The sequence below is a fragment of the Lepisma saccharinum genome, chromosome 6, assembly GCF_977018435.1.
Source record: "Lepisma saccharinum chromosome 6, izLepSacc3.1, whole genome shotgun sequence".
In the NCBI taxonomy this organism is placed as follows: Eukaryota; Metazoa; Arthropoda; class Insecta; order Zygentoma; family Lepismatidae; genus Lepisma; species Lepisma saccharinum.
The window spans coordinates 46622189-46639124 of NC_139234.1; positions in this window are offsets into that span (position 1 = coordinate 46622189).

Sequence of the window (16936 nt, forward strand, 5' to 3'; positions counted from 1 at the left end):
TTAGTGATCAGCAACATCAAAAGCTTCTTAGAAATCGTGCATGTTTGTTTAATGTTACCTAAAACTTCGTTCAAAATTACCAAATTTAGCAAGGGCTGCTATTTTTTTTGTTTATTGTTACCAAGAAGTTGACAAAATCAGCTTTTCAGTATCTTCAGTGTTTTCGTGTTTACACTTGAAGAACCTTGTGCAAATTAACAAATGTAAATACAAACAAAGCCTAGATTCTGCAAAAACGTATTTCTACTTCGACAAGAGGAGCAAATTTAATCCACTTCCGAAATAGTTAAGTGCATGTTGAAATAAGGGTCTAAGACCGACAATTTCTGCTGCCATCCAAATACCGTTAAAGATACGATAAACACAGTTTTTTTAAAGTATTAACGGCTATTATGTGGTTAGCCTGATTAATATAATTTTAATGGTCAGTTTTTAAAAATATACTTATGGTACAATTACTTGCAACTTATAGAATCATTATCTATCTTTATGCATGATAAAATAATATTCAATTTTAAATTTAAAAAAAAAACGGTTGTGTTTTTGTAAATTAGCAGTCGGACATAAATTTTAACGTTGTAATATTTTATATTTTATGGTATCTTCTAACAATGCTTGCCTACTGTTTGGAAGTAATGAGTTAGTAGTAACGCACTTATTAGTTATTATTTTCTGTAATAGTATAAATACATAAAGACTTATATTATGTAGAGGGAGAAAAATATAACACATGTAAGTCTTCATATACTTATATAATTAACATTAATGAAAATTGATTGTTGTTTGCAAGAAAATTTCCAGCAGAAAGTAACTGTGTAACAGAGTTAAAGTTTAAAATAAGCAACTGTAACTAAGTTACTTTTAAATTGTAACTTTCCGAACACTGCCTATACCTTAAAGAAATCGAAAAACGATAAATATGACGGAAAATATTTAAACCATGACTACACATGGCATAACGCAGGGTCTTATTTTAAATAAAACAAGCGGTGTAAGGGGTGTCTTTCCACGTAGTACACCCAATTGTCAACCTCACTTCCACGTAGTACACCCTGGACTGCTTTTTGCAGACTAACGAGGCTTTGGCGACTGGCCCTATTGCCAGTATAGTTCTGTGTGTTGTTCTGTTTTTTGTCCTTATTTGTGTGTGCTGAGTGCCCCTTTACAGCTTCAGCTTTTAACCTAACTCAGGATATTTTAAGATTTTAGTAATGCGACGTTAGTTATGTTATTTGTTATGGTAAAGGGCTGGACCCCGTAAAACGTGATGGGTGCAAAATAGTCAAAGTGCAGACGCACCCAAAATTTTAAATTCAAATTCAAAATATTCATAAAACGATTTTCTATTGTTTCAAGAACATACCACCCTTACAAAAAAAAAAAAAATATGAAAAGCTATGAACGTTCTAGACTTAGTGATCACCAATGAAGGTTTTGATCATTCCCTTAGGTTAATCCCCCCTTCATTGCCTACCCTTTACTTCGTCCTGCCACTTTTTTCATTAACTTTCCGGGCAGGTTAGCCTTTACGACAAGCCTCGAGTCTGCAACAGCAGCAGTGGGAATAGAGACTTCGAGGGATTTCGATCGTTTGGAGGTTTAACAAGAAAGGAGAAGAAGCCAGACCCTCATCTGTACTCCGTGCTCGAAGTTCCACCTCCCAATGTAATGGCTCCCGATCTTTGGAACTAATTCCTTCCAAAATCCTCCCTCTCCCCCTTTTGGATAAGTTGGGGGTTTCTTGCGTGCAGGTTCTCCTAACTTTATAAGGGTTAGGTTACCCCCTGGGTAATCCTAGGATCCTTTACGACACATGGCACCGCCGTCAACTATTGCTTGTAACTTAGTTTCTTCATGTCTATCATTTCTTTCCTATTTCTTATTTTATTGTTAATTCGTTGTTTATTGGAATTTTTAGCCCGCCTCCGTGGCGGAGTGGTTATCACAGTGCGCTACGACGCCAGGTTCGAATCCAGGTCTGGGGATAGGTGTTCTATGCAACTGTCCCTTCTCATAAACATTCATTCCCATCCTCGCGATTAGCCAAAAGTGGTAGAAAAGCGAAGTAAAATAGAAGAATTGTTTGTGGCACTGATAGGTTAATAGGGACTGGACCTAAAGTTTAAAGTGGTGTGAAACGCCCTCCCTTGCCCGGGAAAAACAAAAGCTACCACTACCTAGATAGAGGCGGCAAAATCTCCCTCGGACAAGTGAAAGTGCTTAACGGTCCAGGTTGAGTTCGTGTATAGGGACCGGTGACCAACAGTGCATAGCGATTAGCCATATCAAACAAAAACATATACTTTCAATTACCACCTCTTTTACCTGTAGCCGGGAAGCGGTTAGCTGCACACATGAAAATCACGGGTAGCGACATGCGTACGAAATGATATTGCCCAAAATTAACATGAGAAATAAAAAGTATATTCTATTCATAACAAAACAAAAATCAATTTGGTACATTTCCCCCTCTCACACTCACAGATTCAATCTTTTTGGGGAGCATCAACAAAAATAACACATACAATGTACAGGTTTTTTGACGACGAGCCCTAATTATTGCATTCGCATTTAATTTTACATTGACTTTTGTCTAATCAGGTCATTTGTGAATTTGCTCCAGTGCTACTTCAACTCACTAGCCAGCCCTTACTTAAGTTCACCTTTAAAAAATAGGTCGGAGCGGTGGCAATACATTACTTGTCCAGAATAAACAAAAGCGTCTCGACAGCAATTACGCTCACGTGGGCGGAAGTTTTCCTTTTACTTGACCTCGCGTGGTTCCAAACATAACAATAACCTCCGTTGAGTGACGCAACCATATACACTCTAGCAGGCGGGACTTCAACACTTCGCCGCGACGAGCAATTTATATTACCAGGCAAATACTTTAACAAATAATCACATACGCGACCTGACGTAGCTAGCAGCGACACAACGCTGACACATACTAAAATGAACAAACCTCAAATAGATTAAACAATTAAGCGGGCGGCGCTTAACTCTAGCAGTACGCACTTCAAACAAATACAAAAGGTGCACAAACAACAGCGAATTTAAGATCATTAAAAAATCACAAGAAATAAGTAAAATTGACCTGAGACAATTAAATACAAATAATAAGCGCAACGGGAGTTTGGTATGAAGTTTCGAGTTGTGTGGGCGTTTTCAAAACGTTGACGAATTTCTAGGGCATTCTCTAAATATCAATCGAGCCGGTACGTGTTGACATTCATACAGATGAATACATTACCATCTCTCAGGTTCCACGGCGCCTCCTGGTGTCTTCATGGGCGATTGAAATCACTTAGTATGCACACGAAAGGTTTTCCTATTCTTCCTCGATCGCGACGACGAGGAGGCGAAGAGCGTTCATGCATCTGGTTCCTCGGCGGATCAGTGATGATGGGTCGTCGGCGTCGCTCGGGAACGTCAATGGGCTCGGCGTCTCTTCCTCTCGGGATCGGTGAACGTCTTCGTGGTCTGGCGCGATTCGGACGTCGCATCTGGGCGGTGGGCGGTCGTTCTTGGCTCGTCGGCGCGGCGTCTTCTCCATCACCGTCGGACGATCTCAAGCGTCGGGACGTCAACATGGCAGCGTTTGACATCTCACTCCCTTTCTGTGGCGGCTGGTAGGCATCAGGCGGCGTAGCTCGGGTTTCTTGGCATGTTGTAGCCAATGGTCGGTGTCTCGTCTGGCATCGGGCGAATCGAGGGTAACCCCTCTCCTCTATTCTTCCATTAGCCCGCCATGATTTTTGATGTTCCTTGTTTCACAAAAAACTATAAACACCGTAACATTATAACGGAAACACAGTCTCGCTTCGACTTCCTCCAGCGATTGAGGTAAGCGCACTCGTATCGACTTACTGCCTATCACACACTGATGTTCGCGAAAGAAAACTAAGTCCACGGTATACGGAGAGGTAGCACGGAGGTGCTCTCGCTACAAGAATCGCGGTAAACTGTGTGTCGAAAAAGCATGTTCTTCGTTTTATCCGGATTTTGAAAAAGGACGTTCGGCGGTCGTTGTAGGGACGCTTCCGGAGAGGTCATTCCACTTCGCTCCATTGTCTCCCAGACTGGACAGGGTCGTGCTTCTGTATGAAACTTTCGGATTAAGCCGCCGTCAGCGCGGCGTCTACAGCTCAACTGCAATCTGTGCCCATAAACTGATCGATTATACCAATTCGATCTGGCATCCGTAATTCTTGCTTGATTGCGACGAAACTCCACACATCCGTCCTTGCATACATGTTGCTGCGCTGGTAAAAATTTCACATCAATCCGGCCGCTGGAACCCGATATATTTAAATGGCTGTCGTTAAGGTTGAATTTCCTAAGTTTTAGACGCATAACGTGACCTTTCTGGTGCTCGCCCGTCAGTCTCGCGACTCCCTTTCTTTCTCCCGTTGGCTTGGCATATCAAATATGTATATACATACAAATAAAGACACTCAGTACCTTGATTAAACACATTCTAATGGTTAGAATAATAATAATAATAATGACGAGGCAGGTCGACGGTAAATCTGACTGTCACAGTGGGGTCCGAACCACTATGCAATGTGCGTTAACGGGGATCGAACCCGATACCCTTTCATAACAAGGGGACGACGTTACCACTACGCTAACGTGGAGGCGTAAAATAAAATAAACGAATCTTTGAGTTTTTTCACGTTCTTAGCTTTCTTTTACAAGTTTCCTTTTGACGATCTCCGTGGTGGAGCGGTTATCACAGCGCGGTTCGACTCCAGGGGTCCGGGTTGAATCCTCGCCTTGTCATGGGTGTTCTTTGTTTCATTATATCATCCATTCTCGTCGTCGCGATTAGCCAAAAGTGTCAGAAAAAGGAAGTAAAAAAATAAACCAATTAACTTTCGTTTTACTTTTTGGGCGTTTTTCTTAAGTCGCTTATAAATTTTTGAGATGGAGATGTGGTTAAGACCTCACTGGACATTTGCCCAGTAACAGATCCCCATTCTTTCGAAATCTCACTACGATACTTCAATTTCTGAAAAAATTACATCTTCTATAGTAACGGTTTCTAACCTGTTGTCCACGAACCCTGGGCCCCGCGAAGACCTAAAGAAACATTGCAAGCTTTCTACCTGTCGCGAAAGTTAGAGGAAAGTAGTCTGTAACTTATTGAATTAACCGCTTAAAACAATTATGTTCCACGTCTTGCAAGCGGTAAAAATGTGAAAATATATATTTTTTTAAATCGTTTTCATTAATCTTACAGAACTTCTCAATATTGATGTAAAACATTAGTTAACTACTCAATTCTCAATATCATTGTTGTTATTGTTACATTAAAAGTATGAGTATTACAAAAAATTATATTCTTATCTCTGTTATTTTAAGACTTCAAACAGTTAGTATTCTCGCCTTTGGTTCGAACGGTCACGGGTTCGATTCGCGGTGGAAACTCAAAAATTGTAGGTGTTGACCCAGCATCGTGATGTCAACTGGGGAGCTGCTTGAACAGAGAAAACCGTAGACGTATGTAAACCTTGTATTGCAGGTAAGAAGTAGGTGTTCATTTTCTCGCTTTCAAGTCCGAGAAGGGTATATTAAGGAGAGTCTCATAATCTTTCCGCGCAAGGAGATTGGGCAGGTTACCTTGACGCATTAACCTGGATTTGGAAAGGAACATCAAACCTTGTTCTAAGGTAAGGTGATCAGATTTCTAAAGCAACAAAACAAGACATTCTTCATACTTTCCTGAAGAAAAAACGAGACAAAACGTGACAGCAAAATGTACATATTTTAATGTAAGACTGTTTCTCATGAATACTTATGTTTGAGAACTAATGAAATAAATAAATATTGTATAAGAAACTTACCAAATATGCACTTCAACCGAGCAGTCCTTTAGTCATTCATTGATATTTTGCCGATGAATGGATCTTCAGCAGTACATAGTTCTTTCAAATATCATTTGAAGGGGTGGGGTTAAAACATGGTAAGTGTAACATTTCTGAGTTCATTAAGAAAGAAGGTTATTAGAAGCTATACTGTAGGTAAATTGTTTTCGTGTTGTGTTTACCAATTTCAGAAGGCTTAACTGAGTCCAATGCAAATTGAATGCCATGGCAATTTCACTCAAGAATTGAATGATGGCACATTTTACTTTGTAACTCAAAAATGACCAAAACATCACTTACCATGTTTTACAACCGAGCCCTTCATTTTGTAAAGGTTTACCTTACAAATGAACATAGCTTTCTTTCAAAGTTTGTTCTGAAAGAACGTTCTTTGTCACTTGCCTACAAACCGCTCGTGTACGAAAACACACGTTCAGTTTGGGCATTATAGCTCTTTTCAGTTCTTACGGCGGGCGCTCTAGAAGCTGTCAGAAGAAGTGAGGAGCGGGGAAGCGATGAATCCAGCGCGATAAGAAACGTAGAGGCCAGTAGAACGAGTTTAACGTAGTACTTTTTCCGGCCGCGTCGTGTCTCTCGGCGCCACTGCTGTTGTCTGGTTGGTCTGTTGCGTAATCCCCGCTCCCCACTTCCCCTGCCAGCTTCTAGAGCGCCCGCCGTAAGAACTGAAAACAGCTATAGTTCTAGGTAAACAGAGAAGAAACGTCAATATTTTAAGAAAATTGGAATATAGCACATTGTTGACATTGAACTGTGAAATAATTTCTACCAACAATGTCACAATACTAGAGACGCTGTATTATTGCAGAAATTCTATGCCTGCCGATAAGTCATTTTCACCAAAAAGGGACATTCGACATTATCTAGAGTTAAACTACACGGTGTTTCGGAGCGCCAAATTGGGCGCTAAGGTGAAGGTGACGTAAGAACAAGTATTTTGACCCCGTCCGTCACTGACCAGGAGACAACGTTTACAGGTAAGATAATCCTGAAGCGCTGTCGTTCATTAAACACTTCAAATGCACGATATAATTCACAGGAATACATTGGCAATTACATTATCATATCCCCTAACCGGGTTTACCAGGACACAAGCGAAATTTATGGCCAATAAACAGGAAGATGGTAGACGTACGGTGCAAGACCGGCACTTGGAAGTTGGGCCATCTAGATTGGAATCTCGAAGAAAGACTAAATAACTAAAAAAAACCTGGGCAACAAGGTACTTGACGTAAATTTCCATAGTTTAAGGGCGGTGGCACTCGGGAGTAATTGCGTGGAGCGGCGCCCGCTAATTGTCTTTGATTCCGAGTCCTGCTTGGTGGCCATAAGTGCACTGATTAAATTACGAGGAAAGTTCGCGGTCTAGGGCAACAGTTTGAGGCGAAGTTTGTAAACGAATATTGCCAATTTGGCTGCCCGTTACCTGCTTAAACTGATACTCGGGCCGCAGTTTGCCAAACTCAGTTTGCGGCTTGAGTGGAGTGGTCTGTTGGTCATTTGGTTGGCTTTTAGGAACGCGTGACGAGCTTTGTGTGTGTGTATGTGTGTGTGTGTGTGTGTGTGTGTGTGTGTGTGTGTGTGTGTGTGTGTGTGTGTGTGTGTGTGTGTGTGTGTGTGTGTGTGTGTGTGTGTGTGTGTGCATCTACTGCAACCGGACTTCGCGAAGGAAGCAGCCTCTTTGAAACAGGCAAACTGGGTTGGAACTGCGTTTACGAGACCAGCAGACGACCTTCGCGGTAGTGTAGCTACCGAAGTCCACATTTCGCTGAGGTAGGTTAATCGAGACTGGACCTACAGTTTAAAGTGGGACCCGAACCACTCTGCAGTGTTCCTCCACCGGAAATCGAACCTAGAACCTAGCCAACTTCCGTGGCGGAGTGGTTAGCACATCGAGGCCAGGGGTCCCGGGTTCGAATCCCAGCCTATGCATGTGTGCTCTTTGTAAATTTCGATTGATTGATTGAATTGTTGTTTCATGTCCACTTTAAGCACAGCTAGGCTAATCGGGTCTGGACTTACAGTTTAAGGTGGTATCAGAACCACTGTGCAATGTTCCAGCGGGTATCGAACCCGGGACTCTTTGATTACAAGGCGACGACGAGTTTCTTGTTACTCTCCCATCATCAACTTCATCAGTATCATCACTCATCTCCGCAAGTGACAGAAAAAGAGATGTAAAATAAACCTAATCGACCAATCAAGACCCGGAGAACCTTACAGCTACACTTTTGCGCTGCGACAGAAGGTGTCCTGAGTTCGAATCATTATTATTATTTTATCCGTTTTTCCACATTGGCATCATTGACCTATACTCTATCCCAGGGATCTGTGGAGCAAGTCCGCGCAAAGGTAGAGAAGGTGAGAAATCGAGAGGACGGAGCAAAGCTGGTCGCTTTACCCTTCCACGCAATCTTGTTCCCTCCCTTGTTCAACTCTTGAGTCACTACTGGTGCAGATACTTGCTTTCGTGCCGGAGTGGTTAGCATATCGCGTTACGACGCCAGGGGTCCCAGGTTCGAATCCCGGCATGGGCATGGATGTTTGTGAGTGTCCATCCATGAATTTCATCATATCATTACTCATCCCCATCTTCGCAAATTAGCCAATAGTGGCACAGAAAGCGAAGGCTCCAGAGATTCCCTGGACAGAGTATTGATAGGCAGAAAAGCTTCTACGGATAAGCGCGTTCAGTGGTCGATTCACAATCTCTCCACATAAGGATAAGGCTTCGAGTTCTGATCAGGGTTGGGTGTTCCCTTGTTGAATGTCCTTCATTGAACTGTACAAGTGTTTTTTACGTCACCTTTTCTGCCACCTCTGGCTAATCGCTACAGTGAAGAGAAATACACAATTGTAAGCACACACCTTAATTGGTTTTACTTCGCTTTGGCTAATCGCAAAGATGGGGATGAATGGAGATAAGATAGAATTAATGAAAGGACAATCATAAACATGGATTGGAGACAACTCTCACAGAAGATTTTACTTACTGTGAGTTCAGACAGCAGAACCACGCTAACCAGCAAATTGTAGTCCAGGGTGTACTACAGGGGAAAGAGGATCACACAGAAGAAATATTCAATTGTCTTGTTTCCAATTTGGCCGACAAAGCTGGAAAAATGAACACAAACGCGGAATGATGAAATTTGAACTTCATGGCAATTTAACCGGTTGGATCGAATTGAACGCAGTCGAGAATGTAGGAAATAACACCTTACATGCGCACAAAAATATATGCAAATTATATCCTCCATTTTGAAAAACTGGACGACATATTGTCTTCTAATTTCTTCGAAATTAATTACACTCTCGTTATATACAACTGCGCAATGTAGCATCATTTCAGTGGACACACCTCGTGGTTATTAAACGAAGAAAAAAAGTAAAATTAACGTAGATTGTATTAGTATTCCATGCACCTGTTTAAATACGTACTATGTACACAATATTAATATAAGTGCTGAAATGTCATGTATGTACACACAATGTTAAAAATTCATTGGTAGAAAACACAAGTGCTGTACTTCTGTTAAAAAATGTACATATAAGTGCTGAAATTTCACTTATGTATGCACAGTATTAGTAATTCATAGGGACACAAATTTATGGTAAATAAAAACTGAGGAGAGCGGTAAATAAAATGTTAGATTAGCGGTATATACCAGCGGTGAAAAAAAAAATTTCACCCACTTTTTCATTATGAGAGGAAACAACATACAAAAGAGCTATAAATTGATAAACTAAATTGATAAACACATGCACAAGTACTTAGCTGTCCAACCAAAAAGAAAACATCAACACAAAATCACTTCATTTCTAAATTGCAAATCTCAAGTAATTTATTCATTGTATGTATTTAAAGGATATCCTTGCTGTCCAACAAATAAAATAATCACTACTGCACATACACAAACACATGTTGAAAATCACATGATGATAAACAAAATTTATTCATGACTGAACACAAATGACACCATTGTCTCCTTGATGTGCGGGAACATACTAATCTTATCGCTGCTACAGCTAGCAAGTTCAATGAAACTGGAAGTTGAGTAGACATTCGGGGGAAGAAAGGAATGCAGCTTGACAGGAAGCGAAGTTTTCGAACTGAGATTATGTGCATGGGAAATCCCAATTTGCAGCGTGTTCCTGATGTGATCGAAGATAAAACGTTCTTTAGCTGCAAGTGGTAGGAAACCTTAGGGAAACGTTTCGTTACAAATCGACAGTTTGCGCGCACAACCTCGATTGCCGGTTTTTGCGTGTTTTCTATTTAATTTGATGATATTTCACGGTTATTTCGCGAAAAAGCGTTCATTTCGTGGAAAAGCACACATTTCGCATCACTTTGCGAATAAAACTCATGAATATTTCATCATTGGGGGTGTAGTTACGTGCAGAATGTTCAAAATTGAATCTTTTTTTCACATTTCGCGATTTCGCGCATCGCGAAAATTCAATGTCTCTAGTAATTCATGTGTAAAATTACAAATATAAGTGTTGGAGTGCCACCTATGTAGACATAATATGTACTAATAGTGGAATCGAATATAAATGAGGTTTGTTAATTTTAATTTGTTATATATGTGCTAGTTGGTAGATGGTTCACTAAGGTTTACCCTTGGCACATTCTACATGGTGAGTCATAAATATGGCTACACGTTTGAAGTGAATGCAGTGTGCTACTGTACAATGTAGAGGGAATTGGTGAATGGTATATTGAACTTGAAACTTCATTTTCTTCATTTCAGATAAGAGTCATTCACCCGAGCATGCGCCATTTATTTATTTATTTATTTATTTTATTCACAGATTTTGAACATTAGCAGATGGGGCTGAACATGTAGCGTGGGCAATTGCACACAAGAATGGTTGTGAGATTGGCGAGACGTGCTTTTAATGTAACATTGTTGCCGTTGACCCTGGGGGAAGTGTGGAAAACGTAGGATTACATCAAATTATTGTTGCGTTTAAGGTCCATTGCTGTGCACAAGGGCCTCACGATCATTCTGGTAAGCAATTTCCCACGTTGCAACTGCAACTTGCTGTTGCATGTTCAGTGTCATCTTGGCTAATGACGTAAGCTTGGGCACGTGACTCTTATCTGAAATGATAAAAGTGGAGTTTCGAGTTCAATACACCATTCACCATTTCCCTCTACATTGTACAGTAGCACACTACATTTACTTCAAACGTGTAGCCATATTTGTCACTCACCCTGTTGATGTGAGGATGGGTGGAATCAACCTTGGTCTACGGGATCTCTTTACGAGCAGAACTGGTTTTGGAAATGTGCTGTTTTCATGGGAATTCCTCCAGTATGAAGGATATTTACTGGAGAATTTTGAGAAACTCCAAGATGAATAGAAATCAGACGGTCTAGATAAGACTTGTAGAGATAACGCACGTATATCGGCGAATGACTTGCAATGCGATATCTAGTAGATACGTGCATCTCGTGCAGCGATATGTCGATCCTCAATGAAGATTTGTGCGGTCGAAAATACCGATTCTAATACGAATAGGCTAGTTCGGAGGCAGGATGAAGATGAGAAGAAGAAGAAAGAAGAAGCCAGAGATAGGGAAAACTCAGCTTCCCTGGGTTTCGGGAGGATTCAGTTTTGCGTCTGTGCCCGGAATACTTTATCCTAGCTATCCTGGCTCTTGGGGTTATAGCGAGATGAAACCAGGGAGGGGAGAGACCCCTCATTTGCGGGATGAAAGAAACTCGCGGATCCCCTCCCTTCTTAGTCCGAGAAGGAAAAGAGGCGATCAATCCTCATTAGGGGAATCCCTGTAAAACTTATCTCTCACGGATTAAGATTCATGTTCTAATTCACAAGGCAAAAGAACTCGAGTATTCCTCGATTTACTTTGTCCATTCTGCTTCCCCTTCGTAGGTAAAAGAGACGATCATGCTCATGCATCCGTACCAATAATCCATATATAAGGAACTAGTACAGCTAGTAGCATCGAATTATGTGCTTTGATGTGCGTGGAAGTCAATAATTCATCTTTGTCACAAAAGCAAAGTAAAATTAATGCAAAAAAGCAAATTCTACTGACCATTGAACAGAATTAAAAACAATATCGTCATATATTTTTGGAAACAGAATAGCTATATCATTGACATGTGGTATCATACGTTATCAAGCACAATTTTCTTGTAGAAATATATTAAGCTTGTTTCACTTGCACAAACAAACATAGTACGACATAATTCTGTATAGAAAATGTATTTATCAATATTTTCATTAAGTAATGTCAGCTAACTACCTAATTAATATTTTCTCACACTGCCATCTGTCAATGATTCCTGGTACTCTAAAATTGATTGTGTGCAGCAATTCAAATGTCAATGTAAGGAATGAACATCTAACTAATCTCTTCAATTTTCATACAGGAGATAATGGTAATAATGGAAAATCTTCGATTTTTCTGATTCTCTAATTTTTGTACAGTTGGGATTTGAAATTACACACCTGAATCTATTATGCAAAATTTCAAAATCCGTTCTTCGCCTTTCAAAAATACTAAAGGCGCCGACTTTGGGGGGCATTGCACTCTCTACCCCCCAAAATTCACGTAGACTGACACATTTTATGTATATTTACATATATAAAGTATTATTTATGCCGATCTTGACCCACCCCCAACATTTAACTTGAGTTGGCAACTCTGGTTATTACTCTTATTTTCGATTCCCTGCTGGGCCTCCCCGATGGAGCACTGATAGCGTCGTCACAATCAAGGGCTACCAGGTTCGATACCGGTGGAGGCACATAGTGATTCGGAACTCACTTTAAACTGTAGGTTCAGTCCCGATTAGCCTTACTGTGCATAAAGTGGACTTAAAACAACAAATCAATCAATCAATCGATTGCCTTTTGAGATAAACCTTTCCACTCTGTTTAGTATTTATGCATTATGTTCTATGAAACAAAATTTATCTCAGACTTTGTTAATGTATGTAGAAATCGAAGCGATAAATGCAGGCTCGCCTAGGACTCGAACCTGGATCTCTGGCATTCGGTTCTCTTGCTCTACTAAATAAGATATCTATGTCATGGTATGCCAGAGACTCGGGTTCGAGTCCTGTCCCGTATTTTCCACTAGCATTTCTGCAAGTGCATCTCTCGTGCAGGGGCGGTTTCAACATAAAATTTTCACCCGGGCAAGGTTGATTTATAGCGCCCCCTACTTTCTACCCCCCTCTCTTGCTACTCTGGTTCTTTTATTTTCAACCTTCTTCCAATAAAAATCATGACCATTAAGGTTTTAATGACGAAAAATAACAGCCTTATTTTAAAAATACTTCAAGCTATCCATTTGGCAAAGAAATTTTTTTTATCACTTCTATAAAAGGAAATTACATACTTTTTTCTTTACGGTAATTAGAAATTAAACTTTGTTATCTGCCTACATGTGGTTTATCTTCTCAATTTTAAATAAAATCCTAAGTTCTGTAAAAAAGATCAAAATATCAACTCATTTCTACCACAGTAAAAAGTTCAGAAATGATAAAGAAACATGATAGAATAATACTCATAAGTTCAGAGCCATCTATTTTTCACCATAGCAAACCATATCCCAACATAGTAGCTATCTTTTTTAAACCTATTTTATTTCAAATTATTCAATAATAAGTTAAAATCAGACAATATTGTAAAAAGTTATTCAAATTTGTTAAAATAAAACTTTGTAGAAATGATGTCAACTTGTATTCGATTCTGGTAAGAAAAAAATATCAATAAAGAATGAAAGAATGAGGTGAAAAAATTATCATCACAACTACTGAAATAAGATGGCTGAAGCCTGAAATGGAAAAATTGTAAGTTGTTTCTTATTTCTTTATCCCAGGTTGCGTTTGTGTTTTACCAAAGCAATGAGACGTGTAATATTCATATATTTCGCATCAGGTGCTTGAAAAACGTCATAAAGCGTTGCTGTTTTTGGTATGTGTTTATTTAAGACCTACATACCCCGTGGCTCGACAACCCTCGAAGGGCCTTGGCCGATCTCCCGACTAGTGTTGCCCACGAGACGAGACTTTGGCCTGTCTCGTCTCGTGGAAATGCTGTGAAATGCTGTCTCGTCTCGAAAATATTCGTTTGTCAAAGGGACACATGATCAATCTCGTCTCGTCTCGAATTTTTAAAAGCCTGTCCCGTCTCGTCCCGTGGGCAACACTACTCCCGACTGCCAGTCTCCCGCCCACAATCCTACCTGAACATGTAGAGACCTTCAAGCAGTAATGGGGTGACGTGGGATCAGCATGTGGTCGAATCCTCAGCCATTATACCTAGTCGCCTTGTAATCAAGGGGTCCCGGGTTCGATACCCGGTGAAGGCACATACTGGTTCGGATCCCACTTTAAACTGTAGGTCCAGTCCCGATTAGCCTTACTGTGCATAAAGTGGACTTAAAACACCAAATCAACCAAGCAACCTCAGCCATAATAGATTTCCGAGACCGTATTACACTACCCACTCGTAGCTCCCCAATTTCGTCACGATGGTGGTACCACCGGTCCTACACACAGGCCGAGAACCCAGCCGGACTCGTACCAATGCCATCTCGCAGTCGGAGTCCAAAGCACAGCTCCTTAGCCCGCACAGCCACGAAGGAGGACTAACACATACATAATGAAATTGAAATAACAGCAGTCTCTTAGCTTAATTTGCCACATGATTTTGCAATATACTTATTACGTCATGCAGCAGTAGATTGAATTAAATCTTGTCGACAATAAATTCAACTCTTTTAAAAAACAAATAGCCACGCACCCGGTGGAGACACGTAATGATTCGGATCCCACTTTAAATTGTAGGTCCAGTCCCGAATAACCCCCTCCCACCCCGAGGGTGGTGCACCTGGCAGTTGCCCGGCCTTTAAGCTCCCCTTTGCTCGTGTGTGCGCTAAGTCATTCGGTAATGACTACACTTAGTTGCAGTAAAAAAAAAATATATAGAGGGCTCTCGGTGCATTTTTTTTTACAAGAACAGACTGTAAAAGAAAAAATAATAAAACTTTGTTAATTCACGTAATCTTTCTATAACATAAAGTATTTAACATGAGGATAAGTATCTTTCAGTCTGTGACACGTGATACCATACTAATTACTTACCTATTAGTTTCTATGTAAATTTTATTTGCGTTTCTTTATGAACATTTATTTAATATTAAGTGGAGCCCGATCCTGTGGCCGAGTGGTTAGCACATCGCGCTGCGACGCCAAGGGTCCCGGGTTCGAATCCCGGTCGGGCTTGGTTGTTTGTGAATGTCCATTCATCAATTAGTAGTGTTATTTGTGATATTACTGGAACGAGAAAGTATGAACCCCCCTCAGGCAGATTTGCCTACACTTACAACTAGCTCAACATGCCCATATGAGTTTTTTGCTCAAGTGTGGCACCCTGTCTAATCCAAGATTTTTGTAAAAATGCCCTCGGGAATTTCCCGGGAAAGTATGACCCCCTCAGATTGATTTGCCTACACTTATAAAAGGCACTTCTGTGAGATTGTTGTCCATAAATTTGTTAAAAATATGCCCCTCTTGATATTTTTTGGCTACACTTAAAACTAGGCCAAACGTATTAACACACCCACACCCACCCACACCCACACCCACACATATTTACTTCCGGTCCACTTCCGGTCCACTTCCGGTTTGCCTACTTCCGGTCCACTTGTGGCCTATTTCTGAGCACAGCTCTGTTAGAGATAGGGATATTATATAAATTTAAAAATTATTTCATTCTTCACAAACAAATCTTATCTAACAATTCCATAACAGTTCCATGCTCAGCTCTGTGTCTGTGTGAAGCAAGCACAGCTCTGTTAGAGATAGGGATATTGAGTAAGGAAACATCTAGAAATTATTTCATTCTTCTCAAGCTCAGCTCTGTGTCTGTGTGGGGATTTGTACCTAATAACATCAAAACAACACAGCTCTGTTAGAGACAGAATATTCAATTCCATATCTATAACATCTCTGTGTAATTCCATAACAGTTCCATGCTCAGCTCTGTGTCTATGTAGAGCAAAACAGCACAGCTCTGTTAGAGATAGGTATATTATATAAATTTAAAAATTATTTCATTCTTCACAAACAAATCTCATCTAACAATTCCATAACAGTTCTATGCTCAGCTCTGTGTCTGTGTGAGGCAAGCACAGCTCTGTAGGAATATTAAGTATAAATTTAAAAATTATTTCATTCTTCACAAACAAATCTCATCTAACAATTCCATAACAGTTCCATGCTCAGCTCTGTGTCTGTGTGAGGCAAGCACAGCTCTGTAGGAATATTAAGTATAGATTTAAAAATTATTTCATTCTTCACAACTAACAATTCTATAACAGTTCCATGCTCAGCTCTGTGTCTGTGTGGGATTTGTACAGCAACATAGCTTTGTTAGAGACAGAGTAGATGGGTATAAATATTATTTCATTCAATTCTTCACATTTATATCCATAACATCTCTGTGTCTGTGTGTCAGTACAGCACAGCTCTGTTAGATATTGAGTATAGATCTATTGGAAATTATTTCATTCTTCACAAACAAATCTCATCTAACAATTCCATGCTCAGCTCTGTGTCTGTGTGGGGATTTGTACCTAATAACATCAGTACAGCACAGCTCTGTTAGAGCTATAACATCTCTGTGTAATTCCATAACAGTTCCATGCTCCGCTCTGTGTCTGTGTGGGATTTGTACAGCAACATAGCTTTATTAGAGACAGAGTAGATGGGTATAAATATTATTTCATTCAATTCTTCACCTCTATATCCATAACAGCTCTATTAGAGATAGGGATATTAAGTATAAATTTAAAAATTAACAAACAAATCTCATCTAACAATTCCATAACAGTTCCATGCTCAGCTCTGTGTCTGTGTGAGGCAAGCACAGCTCTGTAGGAATATTAAGTATAGATTTTAAAATTATATCATTCTTCACAAACAAATCTCATCTAACAATTCCAAAACAGTTCCATGCTCAGCTCTGTATCTGTGTGGGGATTTAGCTTTGTTAGATTGA